Genomic DNA, 21383 nt, shown 5'->3' with positions numbered 1-21383 from the left:
ATGTCCCATATATACTACGAGTTATCCCAAATATCCCATATATACTACTAGTTATCCCAAATATACCATATATACTAGTTATCCCATATATATATATACTAGTTATCCCATATATATACAACTAGTTATCCCAAATATACCATATATACTAGTTATCCCAAATGTCCCATATATACTACGAGTTATCCCAAATATCCCATATATACTACTAGTTATCCCAAATATACCATATATACTACTAGTTATCCCAAATATCCCATATATACTGAGTTATCCCAAATACCCCACGGATTATATTACTAGTTATCCCATATATACTACGAGTTATCCCAAGTGTCCCGGGTAACTCTGGTACGTGTTGTTTATTATTTACTTGAACTTGTTTTGCGATCGAAGCCCCGCCCCATTTCTCAATCGCTCATGAATATTCATAAGGAGGAGGGAGATAAAAGCGCAGCGCCGCACGCCCACCGCTAAGCTCCGCCCACCGACAGGAGAACATCTCATGACGTTTTGATTGTGTGAACGTTTCGGACGAACATCCAAAGGACCCTCCAAAGGACCCTCCCTGCTCACAAGGTACATCGGGACCGGGATGACGTGGGAATCGATGGTGTTTCATTGTTCCGGGATAAAAATCTATTGTTTGGCCCTCGCTTTGCCGATTGAAGAAATGTGTATTTTGTTTATTTGATTATTATTATTATTATTATTTTTATCCAATGCAATCCTGAACCGTTCGTTGAACGGAATGATTTCTCAGGTGGTGGTTGTACTCTGGTTGTGCGCAGGAAGGTTTTGGGCGGTTAAAAAATAAATAAATAATATAAAAAAAACAAACACATTTGGGGTGGGGGACAGCAGCGGGTGGAGGGTTCCAGGTGCGTGGGGGGGGGGGACACCCCAATTCCCCCGATGTAAATACAGTCGCTCCCAGGGGGAGGGGGTATTACGGGTCATCCGAAAATGCTGTTTATTCCAGAGGACTTGTCCCGTCCGTAAGGACAGGTTCTCCGCTCCTCGATCGACTTACCCTGTGTCGATGTACCACGTGCACACGAGTCCGGGTCACACGTGATCGAGCGTTGTCATGACTCCTGGTTAGGCGGTGTATGCGTATCGTATAAATTTTATTTAACACGAGTTTGACCTTTTCACCCTGTGGCCCTTGTGAGACTCATATTTATTTATTATACGTTTGTTATTGGCTCGTGAAAGCCGAATCCATATGAGCCGGTCTTACTTTTCCTTTCGAGGGGAGGATAACGGTTATTAATACCCCCCACCTTCTCCCCTCCCCCCTTCTCTAAAACCACCCCGACAAGGTTTTAAAAATTTTTTTTTTTTAAAAATATTATTTAATTTAAATATGGTTTAAAACGCACGATGTTGCTCCTGATGAACCATTTGAATGGAGTGCTTAAGCCACTTGGCGAGCACTCTGCAAGCTGATTGCTCATGGAACGCACCCCGATTTGGACGTTTTCTGTTGCTATGGTGACCGCGTGAATGAAATGGGCCTTTTTTCGGTGTGTAAGGAGATCTGTTACCGACGTGTGACGTCATTTTCACATTTACTGTATTGAACGTGTCCAACTGTAAATGGCATCCTTTTAACACGAGTATTGTGGAATTTTTATTTTATTTTCGTAAACCTGCCGGCGAGCGCCTACGTCACAGCGCAGGCGACGTGACAATCGTATATAATGTATATGTAAGCTATCTTGTGCCGTTCTTACCGGTTTCCATGGTAACCAACAAAAATGACTTGTCGATTCACTCGCAGGGCCATCAATGGAAACGGGCGCAGGTGGTCAATTCATTGTGACGTCACTCCGGAGCGGCTCGCAAAACGGGATGAGCGTGTACGACTGTGACGTCATGCCGCGGGTATTTCGAGACGCTGTTGTTTCCAGGACCGATCAAGGGTTTCGGATTTCACCAGATGTCGAACATAGCCGGAGGAGTTAAAACGCTGGTGATCTTTATAATGGTCTAATTATAACGCGAGGAGTGGATCGTGTCTCGATTATAGTTCCTGTAATTGGGAGGACGTGTTTCCACCGAGCCCGTGGGTTGATGGCTCTGGGTCCTGCCTATTGTTCCGCAGGTCCTGATTGACGTGCTCAGAAGACCAACACGTACCCCGTGTGCGGTCGTGCCGGATTAGCAGTCAGATGTGACCGAGCACAAGTTGACATCCGAATACTGATGCCGATTCACACACCACCCTCGACACACAGTATCGTGTGCAAATCCAGTAATACAATACCAATTCAAAACGATGGCATCGATGCAAATGTTCAACTCGGGATAAAGGAACACGGGGTATTCCATCAAGCAATGGATAAATCATGTTGTTAAAAAAAGAATGTAATGAAATATACATCTAGTGATGACAATAAATTAAAGGACAGACAGGTGCCAAGATAATATGGACAAGACGATTCAATGGCCCACCAGATATCCCGAGTTAATCCGAGTGGGGGGGGGGGGGAGCAAAATAAAAATATTTGCCAAGATATATAGGAGAAAGGTGGGGGAGGGGCAAAATAAAGGAATATTTACCAAGATATGTATAGGAGAAAGGTGGGGGAGGGGCAGAATAAAGGAATATTTGCCAAGATGTGTATAGGAGAAATGTGGGGGAGGGGCAAAATAAAGGAATATTTGCCAATATGTATAGGAGAAAGGTGGGGGAGGGGCAGAATAAAGGAATATTTGCCAAGATATGTATAGGAGAAAGGTGGGGGAGGGGCAAAATATTGGAATATTTAACAAGATTTGTATAGGAGAAAGGTGGGGTGGGGGCAAAATATAGGAATATTTGCCAAGATATAAAGAAAATAATGTGCAAAGGAGAAAGGTGGGGGGAACAGAACAACAAATATATTTTCCAAGATATAAAGGTGGGGGAGGGGCAAAATAAAGGAATATTTGCCAAGGTGTAAAGAAGAAAGGTGGGGGGAACAGAATATTAAAGGAATATTTGCCAAGATGGAAAGAAGAAAGGTGGGGGGGAACAGAATATTAAAGGAATATTTGCCAAGATATATAGGAGAAAGGTGGGGGAGGGGCAAAATAAAGGAATATTTGCCAAGATGTAAAGGAGAAAGGTGGGGGAGGGGCAAAATAAAGGAATATTTGCCAAGATATAAAGACAATAATGTGTAAAGGAGACAGTATGGTTGGGGGGGGGGGAAGAATTCAGGCCTGTTTGAGTTGACGTTGCAGCGGCCTCACCCCAACCACAGGCTACCAGGATGATACCTCACCACCACCCTTCCCTCTCTCTGGGTGTGTTCTCAAACTTTGCCAACATACGAACCGGAGCAATTCTTGCAACACCCTGAAGCCACATGTTGCTTCAAGTCAGTTCAGGTGACACTCGGGAGGAGGAAACGCTTTTGCTCCCTCTCCGATCAACGTGCACCAGTGAGGCTCTCCTCTGCCAGTGCCTTCAACACAGACAGTGCCTCCAACAGGCAGCCCTCAGAGGGATCACTCAAATCCTCAGAGGTCTTTCTGGCTAAGTTTCTCATCACAAGCCAGACTGTACGTCCTGGGTTCGTTCCCTCCTTTTTCCCCCGCCGCACCCACTCTTTCTTTTCTTCTTCACCACTTTTTTTTTAAACTTTTTTTTTTTTAAGCTTTCCCCACCCAAAAAATCCACTTTTTTATCTTTTATTTTTGCATGACACTGCGTGAGGTCACAAAGCGGGAATACAAGGCAGAACAGGAAGGAATGTTCCGCAGCGGAAGGATCAAAACAAAACTAGAAGAAAAGGAAATAACCCATCTTGAGAACCACAGCGAACACTACAAAACCATTGCAATACACCCCGTGAACATAACGGATTGCACAATGGCCTGTTTGACACTAAGGAAGTGGTAACCATTATATAACTGCTTGAACCTGACCCCCTTCCTCCCCCATCCCCCCTCGTTTTTAATTTTTTTTTTAAATATTCAATCAGAGAAATTTTTGCACCTGTTCATACTGTTTTGTGTGTGGGCAGAACCAGAGCACACACACAACACTATTTACCTATCGGTGGAAATTGAGTGAACCGTGTATCAAGCATGAGATGGACAATCTGTCTGTAGTATAATCCTTAGAATAGTTAACGGAGGGCAGGTAGAAAACCTCTCAAATCATACACTGTGTACCCTGACCACCTTGACCATCACGAACTATCGACCAGGTTCTCACCAAGGGGATCTCATGGCTTCCGATCAAGGGACTGATTTAGCCGGTGGTTGTTCGGAAAGAAGTTTGTGCTGATGGAAGACGAGTCGAAGGATAGCTCGTCGTGAATTTGAACCGAGCCGACTGGACCATCATTGTTACCTTTGCTAGAGGAGAGAGGGTATTGCACTTGGGTCCATTTATCTGACTTTGTTTGTCCGCACATAATGTGTGAATGTGGACCACAATTTTTTTACATGTTGCTTTTTTTTTATTATTATTTTTTTTTTAAATAAATAAATGGTGTGTCTCAAAAGCATGTACAATTATAATGAGCGTCTATAAAATCAGGTCGGGTATGGAAGCATGCGCCAGAGCAGCGTGTCACTGCATCCACTTTCTGCCGGTACTCCAGGGGCCTCCATCTGGCCATCCTCCAGGCAGATGCCTGGCCCATCCCCATCTCCTTGAGATGCTGATCAACCTGCAGCAACCTCGAGGAACATGGTCAGCCCATTGGTCTTGTCTGAGAAAATCGAACTGCTTCGTTGATGCAATGTATTCACAGTTGCGGAGACCATGCAAGACGATCACCAGGCAATTTGTCTACTCTACTTGGAGTCGAGCATTTTATGGCAGATCGGCGTGGGTGTGATTCATTCACCACACCTGCTGGCACAGTGAAGTTTTAATAAAACAAGTGGAAAAACTCCCCCTCACAAGCAAAAATATCAAACCACCAGACCCCCCTCTACACTGACGGTTAAGCAAGCCAAGGATGAAAACGAGTGCCATCTGTGAATCAAGATTAGCAAGCTGTTTCCACAGCCTCCTCCACTCACAAGGTTCCCTTGCTGAGAGAATCTGGTGAGCAGGATCAGAATCAGGAAAATGAGCCGCATGTCCTTGCAACTTCAACTACAGCTGACACTCGCAGACAATGCAGGTAACAAATCTCAGTCTCTCACAGCAATCACTCGTTGGACACAGTGACCAGCGATTGCCAAGGATTCTCTGAGACCTGGTACCAAAGGAATTGAGTCTGTCTCAGATCCCTGATTAGAGTCCAAGTCTCATCTGTTGAGTAAGACTGGAAGCACCAAGGACCTCAAGACTCAGACTTTTGTTGTTCTGCACAGCTCCACACTCCATGATCCAATGAATCCATGACTCCCCAGGCCTAACCCAGATGTCTATTGATCTCTGGCTCAGCCAGCAGGGACATGAATATCACTGCCAAAGTAAGTAAATCTCTCCGTGACCTCAACATCCTCACCGCAAACGGGTACAAACAACATAGCCACATCCAAGATGTCATTGAAAGGCTGGATCTTAGTTTTGACCCAGGAAACGCGTAATCCCAGCAGCTTCGACTCCTCATTCAGCACCTCGAGGGCCCCCAAAAGGATATCTAGAGTCTCCGCAAAGATGACTGCATCATCTGCGAAATCAAGGTCAGAGATCTTGACATTCCCAAATGACGCACCACAGCTTGATCTCTCTGACATCCTCCCCAGAATCCAGTCCATACAAGCGTTGAAAAGTGTGGGTGCCAATACACACTCCCTGATAAACTCCATCTCACAGCGCTCTCGGTACCAGAGCATAGTTCAAATATCAGATTGATTAGTTTTTGTGGCACCCCCACAAAGACCAAGAATCCTCTAGAGGACATCCCAATTCACTGAATCTAACGCCTTGCAAATGTCAACATAGACTGCAAGCAGCTCCTGCCGGAACTCTCGTCTGCGTTCGGTGAGGACCCGAAGAGAAAGGATATGGTCAATCATTGATCTCTTTGGTTTAAAGCCTGACTGCTCTGGACACTGGTGCTCAAGCAGATGGTGAACCCTATCAATAATTATCCGAGCAAAGACCTTGCCTGGCACTGAGAGCAGCATCACCCCTCAGTAGTTGTTGCAGTCCTGGTGATTACCCTTCCCTGGGACAACAAGGGCCCTTCTTCCAGTTAGTTGGGATGATGCCTGTGTTCCAGGCAGAGCACAGAACTGCATGCAACGACACAAGTACAGCATTTCCACCAGCTTTGAGAAGTTCAGCATGGATGCCACAGATTCCAGGACCTTTACCCATTTCAACCAGTTCACCACAGCCTGTGCTTCTACAAATGAAGGTTGATCACAGTTGATTGGAGGGTAAGCAATGGGGATAGTAACACCCCTGACATCCAACTCAACAGCTGGTGGATCAACCTGGTACAGTCGCTCAAAGAAACCAGCCCAGCGGACCTTCACTTTGGACTTCGGATGCATACAGTTTTATTCCTCAACTCCCTGAACAGCTTGGCTCTGCCATTAATTAATCTCTAAAATAAGTACCATAAACCACACAAAACAAGTCCTGGTAAGGGTCTGCAATCTCTGATTGCTATTTCTGGTTTGATTTGTGCTCGGCGGACACGCTCCACCATTCGTGGATGAGATAATGTTTCCATATATATATATATTTGCCAGGACACCTCTGTCGAGCTGTCGCTACCTGTTTCAATATTTTGACGAGCTGTCCAATATCGTAATACAGATTGTGTTGGTGGTCGTAGCTTTCCAAATCTGTGCTTCTGAAAGTGTGATGGTTGTCGTCTCAGGATAACTCTTAGGTTATTGGGGTAATCCTTTGACCAGAGTAGTGTTACCATTTGTAAAAGCGAGAGTGGGTACCATGCTGGCGGTCACGCAACATACCTTTATTCAGCCGAGCGGAACTAACATTGCATAACTGCATCTGAGTTCTAACCTGGATGACCAATTGGTGCTGGTCAAACACCTCAGTAGTCTTGTGCTGCTGTCAGGACACAGTTTCTTGAGGAAATGATTTTTTGGAACTAATCAAAATGCAAGTATTTACAACAATGATTCACTGCACCCATATACATTTCCAAATTATCCCCAAAGTGACATACCTGTCTTTGGAACCTTAATAATGACTTTGCATTCTACAGTATGCCGGCATCATGCATCTGATGTGGAAGGTGATTGGTAAGATGAGATGGGGACACAGCACGGACCCCTAGACACCTCTCAACAGTCGGTGTTGCTTGTTTCTGGCTCCCACATCCTGACTGAAACCGGAACCCTCTACTCCCACTTCTTAAACAGCCGTGCCTCTGGCATTTCCCCACGGGCCAGTGACTTCACTCGCAGCATGTTTTTAAATATGTGTCTTGGCGGGACACCCACGTGATTGTCGATGAGTTTGAGGGGCTAGTGGACATGGACGTGTGAATGTGCAAAAGGACAGAAGATTCAGGAACGAATGAAGAACAAATAGTGAAGCGAAGATGGTGAGTGGTGATTAAAAATAAATACTTCGTGTCTGAGTTGTGCCGCAAGAGAAAGTGGCCACTGACTCACTCCAAAGGCCAAAAGGAGAACGAGCAAAGTGAAAGGAAGGACAGAGGATGCAAGGGATCGTCATGGGCATGCGAAGAAGCGAGCGGCCTATTGGAGTCTGGAAACCCTCTCGAACTCTGAATCTGAGTCTGTCTCCCCCTCTCTCAAAAGAAACCACCCCTTCGACTCCTCGGTTCTCCGTCCTGCATTTTTATAGTCACCCCCCCCCCCCAACCACCACGAAATAGGTCTCGGGCATTCATGAAATGTGTTTGAAGTGTTTTTGGGACGTTTGAGGAGCATGTAATGCTTTAAGAGGAAAATGACACCAATGGGATTTCTAACACTATCTCAATGCAGACATATCAACACCGACGTTAGACGGTTAAACAAAACCGTATACAGTACAATGGATATACCGAGCATTAACTGAGGATCTCTTTGGGACTCGTGAAAACTGGAACACTATTTGTTGGTTCGTTTTTGGACTGTGTTGATGAATTGCCTTTTCCCCATTGGTTGGACAGCTGGCTCGACTCTATCCACAATTGTAATATTAGGGGGGGGGGGAATCAAAAATCTTATGTCCGCCATTTTGTGAAGGCCTCAGGCCTCTGTTGTCAGCACATGGCCCAGTGCAATTATAATTATCTGGGCAATATAACCATGATGTATTATGCATGTTTGTTTTTTTTTCTGCATGTATGTAACCCAGGCTATTTTTATTTGCAGCAGTGGTCTGTTACCTATACACTGCCCCAATAACAGGATGCTCAATTTGTACAATGAATGGAAGTTTTATTTTTATTTTTATATTTAATTTAAATGTAATTTTGGTTTTAGCCCAGGTTTTCAAGGCCGATTCGTGTGAATATACAGAAAGGTCGCATGCCATTTTGAAAGGCTTTTCTGCTTGTTGTAAAAATAATTTACTCTGTTTAATTAGGACTAGCAAGTTGCCCATGCCCACATGGGATTATAAATGGGGTAGGGATGGAGGTGGCAAAAAAATGCAAATGGAGTCTCCTGTTATTGAGCTGGCAAGATGGGAGCAACAATTTACATTTATTGCCACATGATGTAATTTAAATGCTCTCAAATGGTGGTGAGGTGTTCCATTTGAAACTTTAGCTTTTTTGATGCCCAGGGTCCATAATAAAAAATTGTATCGGTGTCAAAGCTGGTGACCAATTGCAAATAGTAAGATGATGTTTATGATGTCTGGAAGTCAGTTATCTGTACTGTTTGGAAGAGCAAGATGTCTGTGTGAGGCATTTTCTTTGATTTTTATTTTTATTGTCTCTCTGCATTCCACACCCCTGGACCAATCTCCTCCAAATTTTGCAAATGTGTCAGAGGGGGTACCCAGGTTCAGGTTGTCTGCAAAAACGACAACAAAAAAACAGTCATTATTGACCTCAAAGAAGGACTTGAAGCAATCTGGCCCAACATAGCTGTGGGGTACTCCCAGGTGAAGTTTCACCACACCTTTAAGGGATCGATCTTCGTGATGGTTTACCCAAGTCGAAATAAGCCTATTGTGTGATGGAGAAAACCCTTAGTTGTGAATGGATTTACAGAGCCTCACCCATTGCTGCAATGAAGGGGGGGGGCACTAATGGGGTCAACCCCAACATCCTCCCCCACCCTTAGTCATGGATGGGATTCGTTTTCATAGGTGTGTGTGTTCCAGGGCTTAACATATATATGTTATTATGAGAATATTGAGAACATGATCAGTAATTGCACTCTCCCCAATTCCTTGATTTCTGTCCCTCCACTACTTTGCAGGTAATCTGAGGCCTCTCTGAAAAAATATTCTGGTTGCACTCCTGCCTCATCCTGTCCTCATAAGTGACTGCATAAAGTGTGTACTGACCTGGTGAGCACACTGTATAAAAGCCTTGGGATTAAGAGGTGAAGTGAAGCATCTGTAAAAGCTAGCCAAGGGGAAATGTGGCTCTGACGTCACTCAGCTACTACTGACGTCATTTGGGGGATTCCTTGACGTCGTACGCACCTTAAGAATAACGGCTCTCGATGAGAGAATTGGCAGGTGTGCCTGTTGGTTTATTTGTCAGTAGTCACGTGAATGTAAATGTAGCAATAACGATGTATAGTTTTCAATGGAGCAAGATCGCTCAGAATCTTCGAGACCCCACCAACGAAAGAGCTTGACATTCAGTGATGTGGAATGCGTGATGACTGCAAAGCCGACAATAGCATCGAGTGGAATATGGTGGTGCTTGAGGATGGAAAGGAATTTGAGATAACGGGGAGTGAAGGGCGAGGAACTGTGAAGGTGATTGCAAGGAGAGATGTGGGAGGGACATGCAAGGATCGAAATGGAGAATGAAAATGGACTTTTTACTGCATTCACCTTTCCATCACCTTGCGGTCTTCCATTCCTTCCCTCCTGTCCCTCCCAGAGTCAGACATTGAGAGGGGTTGGTTGATAGACACAAATATGGGCGGCAACAGGACGGACAATGAAATATTTATTTGCTAAAGCAAACGCGACTGACTCACTCGCAAGACACAATCTACATAGTCGAGGTGCCTTTGCACTGGTCTACAACCCGCTTTGTCCAAGGAGTGATGTACATTGAGGTTGGAATTGTAAAACCAACGTTGGCTGTCGTTGTGCTCCCCCGCTCCCCACCAACACCTCTCCCCTCCTCCCCTCGAGCTCTCTATAAAAGCCTCGTGCGCTTTCTCTTCCCTTTCGATCAACGGCAGACAGAGGTGAGATCGCTTTGTCCGGCTGTGTCCACCTTTCATCAACTCGAGGTCGGACGGCAAGAGATTCAATCTGGCGTTTCCCTTTCTAACAGCACCGTGCTTCTCCACGTCTTTGTCTTTCCGTTATGTCCGTGTGTCTGGCATTGTACGTGTTGTCTGGTTATAAGTAAAGTCCGCTAATATAAGGTAACCTCTAAAGATCAAGGTAAATGTTTGACTGGCGCGGCACTGCCTTGGGTGGTGACCTTCGTTCATGACTGAGGTTGTGGTCCAGCTGTTTGGAGAGGTTCTGGGATTGGAGTCGAAATCTTGGTGATGAACGTAGCTCAGCTGATCCAAAAGGTTTGATCAGTTGCTTGGTTTTTATGTAATGTATTGGATTTGTGATGTATTCCTGAAAGATGGTCGATCTGGAATTATTCTGATCTGTCTGAACATCGCACATTTATTTATTTGATTATCCTGCATTGTCTGTTTGTCTGCATTTCTGTCCCACATAGAATGAGTGAAAGGACGAGTGTCGTGCATGGCTTATTGTGTCTCTCTCCTCTCTCTCTCTCCTCTCTCTCTCCTCTCTCTCTCTCTCCATCCGTTTTGCATATAAATGGATGTCCAACTTCCAAGCCTCGTAGGGTCTAGACAGCCATACAGATCGTTATCGCGTCTGTCCATTTGCAGTCGGACAGCAATATCGACTGATTGTTGTGATGTACGTCTGGACATTGACATGATGGATGTAATTTTTTTTTTTTTGTCCAAAAAAAGGAAAAAATAAAAAGAACCTTTTTCTGCTTGGATGGGAACCCACAAGGGGAATAACATGGGGATACATTTTGAGATATTTAATATTTATCCGGAGAGCAATGGTGGGACTGATTTTTATTTATTTATTTATTTTTAATTTTTGTGCCTGAAATTTGTATGCGACATGGACAGACAAACCAGTAATATGGGCTGACCCCTAACACCACTTGTGTCCTTAATCTTGTAAATGTTTAACCACCCTCTTTCCCCCTCCTTGTCCCTCCAATCCATCACCATAATAATAATTTTAAAATATTGTCCCTATGTGTGCCACAATGCCCCCCCTTCCCCCTTCCCCCTCCTCCCTCCCTCCGGTGACATCAAGTGAACAAACTGATGGATTTAATTTGTGATGCTGATGTCGTACTTCCATGATTTGTCAAAGTTCCTTGAATACATGAGCAATGTCCTCTCGATCAACATGGTAATTGTCCCCACAAGTCCAAAATTAGATATTCCACAAAAGCGAGCAGGTATTCCAACTAGGTTTGTCTGTATAATCACTTCCTGTAGCTGCGTATCTGCCAAAGGTGTGGCATGTAACCCCGCTCTCCATAAAGATCATAACGGTCCACTGGAGGTGGTCATCTTGACCACACCCAAAAAGCAGTAGTTTTGGCGAGTCAAGTTATTCACCAATTGGGACGACTGCTTTCATGCAATGGAATGTACAGCACCAGAATGGCAGTTTTTTTTCTTTTCTTTAAAAACTTTATTTTTTTTGCTGTTTTAGGATGTATGGAATGAAATTTAAAACTGGGATGTGTATGGTTTACAATCGGTTAGGTCCTGCCACGGCCATAATTTGTTTACTCGTCACGAAAGACTGGGGTCTTGAACATCGATCCAAGGGAAGGTACTTTGAGATGTAATACTCTGCCTGTGAAACACAAATCAGGTTGTTTATTCTGAGGTTGGAATCGAACCCTGACGATGGGGCTCAAAGGTGAGTGTGTACTTCCTCTGCACCACCTTGTTAGGGTCATGTGCAGGTAAATGAAGTGGAAAACGATGAGCGAGGTACGCCGGATGGTTCCTGATCCTTGTGTGATTGTATGTTTTGTCCAATCTTTTCGAAACCTGAAATGGAAGTCATGTGTCTGATAAATGAGTAAATATAGAGTTATCGAAAGGAAGAAAATGATCGATTTAAATTATTGTCCTATGCAAAAATCATTTTCCACTTCATTCGGTCTTTCATGAGGATATTTATCTGTTGACTTTTATTTATAGGGAGATTGTATGTATTTTTATTTATTTATTTGGTGTGGAGTTTCTCAACTTTGACTTTTTACCCTTGAAAGCTCGAGTGCCTTCATGGGCCCCAACCGACCGACTCTAGGTGCCCAGCGGCAGACTCTCCATGCAATGATCTCGACATCTTTTTGTCAATGCATTATCGACACCAAATTGATGCTCGGAGTTCAATTTGTACGAGCTGTTCAATGTGGAATTCGTTTGGGATGATGAATGAGCTTGGACTCGGGCCGTTCTTCCACATTCACTGTCTTGGTGGTACATGTTCGGCTCACCAAGCCAGGGTCATGATTGTTGCTTTCCACTGTGCATTAACCAGCAAATGTCTCGTAATTCGATAAGAAGCTTGGCATGACTGATCCACTTAACAATATCCATCGAACTGGCACTTTCCTTCATACAGATGAATGCTGTCCATAAGTGTGCAGAAGGTCCAAGGTGGTTGCTTTTGCTCCCAAATTGCGAGCCGATGGTTCCTGTGATGGAAATCCCAGGTCCAATTGTTGAAAATTAATCGACCAGTCAGAAGAGCCGACCTGATTATGACTTATTCATGCAGGTTTCACCTTCATATCATTGCAGCTCGTCTCTGCCTTTCTAAACCGATCTTTTGATGATACTTGTGTCACGATGTTGATGGATTTTTTTTCCTTGCTTGTTTTTAAAGTGATATTTCACCGTTGAGTGATGCGGCCAAAAGAGGCTGTCAATATCGTTTTTTTTTTATTTTCCAATTTCATGATACAGGTGGGGTCGTGCTGGTATATCGATATTATTTATGGTTAGTGGTTGGCTTGGGATCCTAGGGTCCTGAGTTCAAATCCTGTTCAGCTGTTGAATTTATACCAGGTGGGGTTTACTCTGCCTGTCATCCTTCTGAGGTTGGCAAAATATTACCAGCTTGCTGGGATAATTGAGCCATTAGAGTGTCCTATGTCGGAGTGGCGACCCGTGCAGGATTGTGCCCAGGAGACTGCTTCAGCAGCACTGATGCTCTGTACAGAGTATGGTCCAAATGGATGGACAAACTGAAAATGATAGCACGACTATTAACGACGTCGGATCCTCCATTAAGCTACCATTCTGAAGGTACAATACTTGAGAATTCCTAATGTTCTTGGTTTGAGTAAATCCTGTATCTGCCTCTGGAAAACCATGTTTTATTTATATATATATATATATAGTGCATATTTTGGGTTAATCAAACTGGACGATGGTCGATTTTTTTTTTTTAATTTATTTATTTTTATATTGCTGTTTTGTCAAATGGACTGGAGAAAAATCATTGGGTGACCAACCCAGGGCAATCCAATTTCTTCACTTGGATGTAAGACTGCAATGAAAATCCAATTCCAGGTTTCCAATCGGATGTCTCTCAATCTGGAACAGTTTCGACCGTCTCGCTGTCAGCCAAACCAAGCGCTGAATATTTTTGGGGGCATCGTCGACTTGACCTCCAAAAGCAGAGATCTGTTAAATATTCTTCAATGCAAAGTCTTATCCTAAAGTACAAACTGATTGTTGTGATGCACGTCTGGACATGCACATGCGAGATGTAAAAAAAATTAAAAATGTCCAAAATAAAAAAAACTGTCACCTGCAGGGTGACCCGTATCTTGCCAAAAGGTGACCACGTGTGACTTCTTTAAGGTCACACTGAGGTGAACAGAGCTGCTTATCCACCAGGAGCGACTCCTTGAGGAATATCTGCCTACGAGAGATTCTATGAGAATCGTTCTACAGAGTAACCATGAAAAATAAAATATGCTTTTGCCTCATAACTTCACCAAATGACGTCATAATGTCTCAAGCTTGACATATCTAGAAAGCACTCATCGAGGTGTTCAATTTGAGGTACTACACGATATGGTTCCTAAAACTTGAAAATTTGACCTTGGGGTCAAATATGTTTGACCTGAGGCGCTAACCATGAAGGTCAAGGCCAATCACCAAAAAAAAAGACCTTGACCTTTGACCTTGACCTTCAAAATTTTATGCGCTGAAAGTGACCTCTATAGGCCTCTGATATGTGAAGTTACAAAAATTTCCAATGATAACTGTGCTCTGCAGAGTGATTTATACGTGATTACAGACCAAAGAAAAAAAACAACAAAAAAAAACATATGAAGGTCAAGGCCAATCGCCACCAAAAATTAATCAGCTGAGCGCCAGACCATGAACTATATTCCCATGAAGTTTGAAGACTCTCCGATCAAAATTACTCAAAAATAAGGGTTTCGTCGACTCCCCTGATTTGCGCCAAAGTGACCTTGACCTTTGACCTTGACCTTCAAAATTTTGTGCACTGAAAGGGACCTCTATAGGCCTCTGATATGCGAAGTTACAAAAATTTCCAATGATAACTGTGCTCTGCAGAATTTTTTATACGTGATTACAGACAAAAAAAAAAAAAAAAAAACATACAAGCTGACTTGCATATCTTGCAAAACTTCGTTTTGGCAAGATAATAAAAAGCAAGCAGGTATTCCATTCCCATCTCATCCATTCCCCTCTCATGAATCTCTTGAGATGACCCATCTCGTTCAAACTTCCTTTGTTGTTTGGTCCAAAAACATGGGGTCATTGAAGTATTTCATCAGGAATCTTGTGATTAACATCTCTTGCTTTCACACCATGTTCAGGTCTATCTATCATCCTCGTCCTTAGCTGACTCTCATCCTGCCTGACATGGCCTTCCCTCTCGGCACCTTTGTCTGTCCAATCCCATTCTTCCCTGCAATCACTCGGAAGTGTCGCTGCCATTTTATCACCATATATCTTTTTATATGATTTGTCCATTAATCCTGCACGCCATTCTTTCTACATTTACCTCCAGTCATCTGAATTGTTCAGCTCTATCATGAGCCTGCAGACAAACAAAAGGAAAGCTCTCATTTGCAAAATTGCTCCTTTAAAATAGTTGTAGGTCACATTGCTCCTTCTCTGAAAGTTTGTTCCAAAGATGACATTTAACCTTTTAAACATTGCTGTCTTATGCTCCGTGAAGATTATCTGTCGAGTTCCAATTACATGGCGCTGTCATTGGAAGCACAGCCACTGCATCCTTAAAGGCATTCCCATGTAACTCTCAATTCGTCTTGGGTTGATTACAATGTCAGTGGTATCTCAGTTGGCAGGACGGCCGAGAGGTACGCACATGTGTCTCCAAGCTGTTTAGTTTGTGTTTGAATCTCGTGCCACTATAAACTCTCATCCTGATGTCTCGTAGGCAGGGTGAATCGTTAGGGTGTGTCGTCCCTTGGATAGACATTAAACTGTCCCATCTGCTGGAATTAGCTTGTGGATGTTCGAGATCCCACGGTGTCCTTCGTGGAGAGTAGGTGAGCTGTCATCGGTACCCTGAACAAATTAAATTCCTGCCCTAACTTACAGGGGGCACAGACATGCTCTCGGCCAATGATGCTCCCCTACAGCCCAGTGATGCATATAAAAGGTGGTCTCGATTGAGTAGCTCAGTTGGGTTTTTTTTTTTTTTTTTTTTTGACGTGCCGTGTAGGTCATATTTTAGGGGGTGAGACTTTGGGTTATTGAAGACTGGGCTGAGATGGAGGAGGTTATGAATCTATCTTTCGATTGATTCGTCCACCACATTTGAAGTGAAAAGAATGACTCATCCACCGCATTTGTCTCAACCCCAAGTCTTCCTTGCTGACATACTTGAAATAAAAAGAGCACTGGCCATTTTTGCAAAACAATTGCAGTGATGCACTGCCTCTTGTGCAAGGGTTGCATGCAAATTTATATGTGCTCTTTAATTTGTATTCCGAAAGCTCACTCTTTACCCTTTTTCAATCTTAAAGTGAATAGCTTTGAGAAGCTTTTAAAAGCAGGAATGTTTAACTTCATTTGTAAAATGGAAGTCCCTACTTCCATTTTGACAAGGTGGAAGTGCAGCAAGTTTTCATCCAGCAGCTGTGGCAGAGACCAGGAAGGTATCTGGAGATGGTAAGCTCACTGGATGTCCATGTTGGGGCAGAGACGATGGTAATGTTGTTGGACGTCTTTGTTCCTGAAATCTGACAGGTACCACGCAGGTCTGATTGACGGGCTGCAGATCTGATTCCTATTTTTCCACCTTGATCTTGTTGTTTGATTGAAATCTGGTTATTTGTTTCAATCTTCAGTTTGTAAAATGTGGCAGTTTTGGCCACATTTTTACTAAACTTGATGTGGATTTGTTTCAGTTTGGCTTCCCTGCAGCAAAATTCATTTTTAAAAGCTCAAACTAGTTACCTGGAATTTTAAATTATTTACTGTATGAGAAACACCTCCCTTCAGGAGGTGTGTGTGTGTGTGCGTGTGATATGTATGTATGTATATATATGTATATGTATATATATATATATATATATATATATATATATATATATATATATATATATATATATATATATATTTTGTTGTGGCTAATCCCCCTTCTCTGCAGCAGGGGTCATTAAACCACTTGCACCATTGCACGTGAAGATAGCAAGTCCCTTCCCCCCCCCTCCAACCAAGGAGTTTGGGGGGGGGGTGGGGGTTATTTTGTACAAATCGTTTTCTTTGTGAGATCCACATTTAATTTATCATTTGCCATTGTAAGGTACATCAGTTTATATAACCCCAGCATTAACCTCAAATCAAATTGTAATAAAAATTAAACTACCAAGTGAGTTTTTTTTTTTTTGTTTGTTTTAAACGTTTAAGCTTGCAAATGACATTTAGGGCCCTGACTACACTTGTCTTGCACCGTTTTAAAACTATAATAACAAGCGTGTGTTGTCTGCATATGTGTGTCCTCCATAAACTCTAAAACCATGAAACCGAGTCTCCCAAAAGTTTGTATGCGTACTTGAACTCCAAGGTAGTGCATGAACGAAAACTGGGTATTTGGGTAAATTTAAACCCCTTTTGAAGATTATTAACGGCTTACCTCCATGAAAGGCTTATCTTTGGTCAGTTAAATTTTGCCTTGCAGGGGCATTGGCTGCCATTTTGATTTGGCATATTTAAACATGCCTTACCTTGGAAGCACGATCTCCTCTCTGCCTAATTGTAGTATATAATCAAAATATTATTTTGGATTTGAGAATCTGATCTCGTGGACTAAATAGGTGTCGATCTGGAGTGAAATCTGAAAAGTGTTTAGAAATTGGCCCACTAACGGGGAACGTGAGCCGTGTTTGGAACGTTTGCCTGCGTCAGTTGGAGAAGATGTCCAGAGATATATATATATAACATATGTTTTGAATGAATTATTAAAGCAAATGAACACTTGAGCAGTTGAAATTGCTGCTAAGCTCACAGTTTAAATTTTGAAATTTGGCTCCAGTTAAGAGATTTTTGAGCATCGCATTTTAATTGAAATTAAATAAAGGCACAAACACCACTTGGAGAGTTGTGAAGGGGAAGAAAGCAGTGCCATAGAATATGGCTTAATTTTAATTTCATCTGGAATGTGTTTATTTAATCAAGTGCATTTATGACTGCCTCGGAGTTCCATTTCCATGATTATGGGTACACAGGGTGACTGATGCAATACAAGTTTCATCCCTCAAAGGAAACTCATGTTAGAATATCTTTAAAAATGGTACTTGCTGTTTGAATGCACCCCATTTCGTTCAACCCTGTACCAATTCCAGTAGACGGGATGTCCAGTTTTACATCTATCCGAGTGACGGCAAACGCTGATGAATCGGTCTGCCTATGAAACTAGGTTAACCACTACCTCCCTCAAATCCTCTTCTCACTCATTCAAGGCTTATAAACAAACTGGTGGACATGTAATTCACATATGTGAAGTAAATAAACATTATAGGCAATGAATATCGAGTGAAATGCCTGTGTATCTAATTAGTCTGGAGGCCACTGGGGAAATTCCCAATTTTTTTTATATATGTATATTTATACTAGAAGACCCATGAAACCATTGGGTTCCCATTGTGAAAAAAGAAAAAAGAAGATTACTTCAGCGAACAATACCACTGAGGTTATTTGCAATGATCAAATACTCCCGAAGAGTACTTGACTGAATCGGGAATTGATATATATATATATAATTTTTTTTTTCGTTGCCAAATTTGAACGAAATTTGATACTGCACACCACAGGAGAATGATGAGTAAGGTGGCCTGAAAATTTTTGCGCTATCGTGTACAGTTTTGGCTGTATTTTGGGAATATACATACATATGTACAAGATGAGTTTTAGTAATATACGAGATGACCTGTGAACCTGTTGGGTTCCCATTTTAACAGCGGTTGATGAAAAAAAAAAAATTTCCAAAAAAGATAGCTCTAGTGAACTATGCCACTGAGGTTGTTTGCATTGATCAAATTCTCCTGAAGAGTACTTGATTGAATCGGGAATTTTTTTTATTTTTATTTTTTTTTAAATTTTCGTTGCCCGATTGAATGAAACTTGAAACTGCACACCGCAGGTGAATGGTGAGTAAGGTGGGCCAAAAATTTTTGCCTTCTCGTTTACTGTTTTGGCTGTATTTCGGGAACATACATACAAGATGAGAGTTTTAGTAATATATACATATATTTTTTTTAAATATGTATTATTATATGATAGTAATTAAAAATAAAACATCTGTTGAATATAAAATCTTATAGATGGAATAAATCATGTGATCAACAAAGCAAGGAAACTAAAGGCTATGGTTTTCAGTTTGATGTGTCCTGAGATGGATTTGAAATTACAAACCAGGAAGCGGTGGGAAGGAAAGAGGAAGAGAAGGTAGCTAACCGATTTAAGATGAAGAATGGAGTCGGTCATAAAATGCTGATGCGAGGATGTGTTGTAACCGTAAGTCGCTGGAATAGGTTGTGTACTCGTTTGTAAAGTAGGCAGTGGAAGGTATTCGGTGTCGCTGCTTGTAAGGTGAATAATGGCTTTATGAGAGTATTGTGTATGGATCTTGATGTAATTTCAAAATGACTGGACTAGGAAGTTTTCTTTGGACATGTTGTATGTTTGAAATAAAGGAGTGTGTCATCACTGGAAGGAAGGTTAAAAAAAAAGAAAAGTTTCTTAAGATCCAACAAGAGTATGTGAAGACATTATTATTTCTTTTGGAATGCAGACAGCATAAAATGGAGTTTGATTTGTTCGCTGTGGGAGAGCGTGTCACCACCCAGCACAAGCCTGTGGTGTTTGTGTTGTACACATGCAGAAAAGGGGGTAAGCTAAGATAAGGTGGGTAAATTCCATGGATAACATTGCTGTGGAGTACAAGGAGAGGATGAGGTGAGGGCCAGGTATGAGGAACTTGGTGAAGAAGCAGAAGGGTTGGAGTAGGAAGAGTCATTTAGGGGAATGGCACAAGTTTTGTGGAAGGACATCAGGAAAAAGGGTGCGTCATCTAGGGAAAGAAACCAAGTGTGGTAGACGGAGAAAGTAGCAAAGGTAGTTGATGAAGAGGATGCAAGGTTGGTGCACTTGTATGGGCAAAAGGAAACTTGTGGATAAGGTGTGGATTGATATGGAAGTGGATGTACAATTTTGAAGAAGACTGTCTATAAATTGGCTCGTGACAAGGATGAGGATAAGCAAAAGGTTGGGGGGGGGGTGATGATTAAGGATGGCTCCAGTTGCTGTTTGAACAATGGCCAGTGGTGGGAGGCTAGTGATAGAAAGGGGGGGGGCAGTATTAAGGTATGGGAAGGATATTTCGAGGAGCTGTTGAGTCAGAGAGGAAGCAACACTGAGGAGGTGTGGACAGCATTAGAGGATGAAGTAAAGGGTGGCAGGCATTGATGTGCATGCAGAGATGGTAGTTGCTGTGGGAGAAGTCTGAGTCAGTTGGATGAAGTGGTTGCTGAATGTAAGAGTGTTCTATTCCAGAGGATTGGAGGACTTTGCTGAGTGTGCTGATATGGCAGAGGAAGGGCATTGTTCAAGAGCCAGGGAAGTGGTCTTTACGCTTCTAAGTCGTAGCATGAAGGTACTGGAGGATTCTGGATGGGAGGATAAGGAAGAGTGTGGAGATCGAGATCGGTAAAGAGCAGCAGCAGTAGTTTAGAAAGGGTAGGGGGATGGGGGATGAGGGATGGAATGTTCATGATGAGATGGCTGGTGAAGAGGTTGGAGGTGCAAGGTAAGATGTTATTGAGATTTGTGGATCTGCAGAAGGCCGACGACACTGTCCCGAGAGAGATGGATGGGAGTGCCGGAAGCAGAAGTGAGGGTGGTGGAAGGTACAAGGGAACGATGGGGAGTTTTGGTTGGTCCTGGGATTTCTGAGTTCAGTGTGAACATTGGTTCGAGGCAGGGAAGAAGTGCTTTTAGCCCACTTTTGTTTGTGGTGAAGGGTGTGAACTGGGTCTGGAGAATTGTGGGAGTGAAGAGGGTGGACAGGAGGATGATGAGCTTAAGGAAGGAGAGTGGTGTGCAAGTAAGCTTGATGGGAATATTGGTAAGAAGCTGACTGAATTGGGCTGCACACTTTGCGTGGATAGGTTGAGGTAGTGAAGTTGGAGGAAAAGAGGTAGACCATGATTGAGATGGGAAGACTGTCTGAGGAGGGATATCAAGATGGGGGTGGTTGGAGAGTGGAGAGTTGGCTGAGCACAGAGGGGTGGAGGAGTATTGTGTTCAAGGTGGTGCAGAAGATTGGGACCATTGGACTTCAACCCTTTATAAAGGGAAGGTTGGAGAAGAAGGGAACAGAGCGAGCTTTATTTATTTATTTATTTATTTATTTATTTGTACCGAGACTGCATTCGATGCCAAGGTTCGTCGTGACAGCAAATAGATTTAAAATAGAATTGGATACGAGTTGCTGGCTTATTAGTATTCCCATCTGAACCCTGGGCTCATGATGCATGGAATGCAGATCCAAGTCGTGTATACCACATGGTCATTGTCTAATGTCCATGTAATTTGTGTTGAGGTACATCGATGTCTGTTCATGTATGTCCAACAGATTGATGTACAAGCTCTTTCATGAGCTTGAGATCCATTAACAACAACTTTAAGATCTGAAATAGAAAGGTTACAGTTGGTAGGAAGGGCAGAGTGAACTTTTTGATTTT

At 42.8% G+C, this 21383-nt stretch overlaps 1 protein-coding gene across 3 annotated transcripts in view; it reads left to right on the top strand.

The window, feature by feature from the left end:
• Positions 1-440: 440 nt before the first annotated feature.
• LOC147016442 (sodium/potassium-transporting ATPase subunit beta-1-like) overlaps positions 441-21383 on the top strand; it is a 36272-nt gene continuing 15329 nt past the window's right edge. Inside the window, exons 1-2 of one of the 3 annotated variants that reach the window (XM_085845104.1) lie at positions 445-579; positions 9331-9421. The gene's annotated coding sequence lies outside the window, so the exon portion shown is untranslated. Of the gene's footprint in view, positions 580-9330; positions 9422-10063; positions 10285-21383 lie in introns of those variants that run through there. The other 2 variants (XM_085845106.1, XM_085845105.1) reach the window with 2 other exon arrangements.

The sequence above is a fragment of the Eptatretus burgeri genome, chromosome 11 (assembly GCF_056783735.1).
Source record: "Eptatretus burgeri isolate ZD-2024b chromosome 11, Ebu_testis_v1, whole genome shotgun sequence".
NCBI lineage: Eukaryota > Metazoa > Chordata > Myxini > Myxiniformes > Myxinidae > Eptatretus > Eptatretus burgeri.
This window is presented reverse-complemented; position numbering and strand designations above follow the sequence as displayed.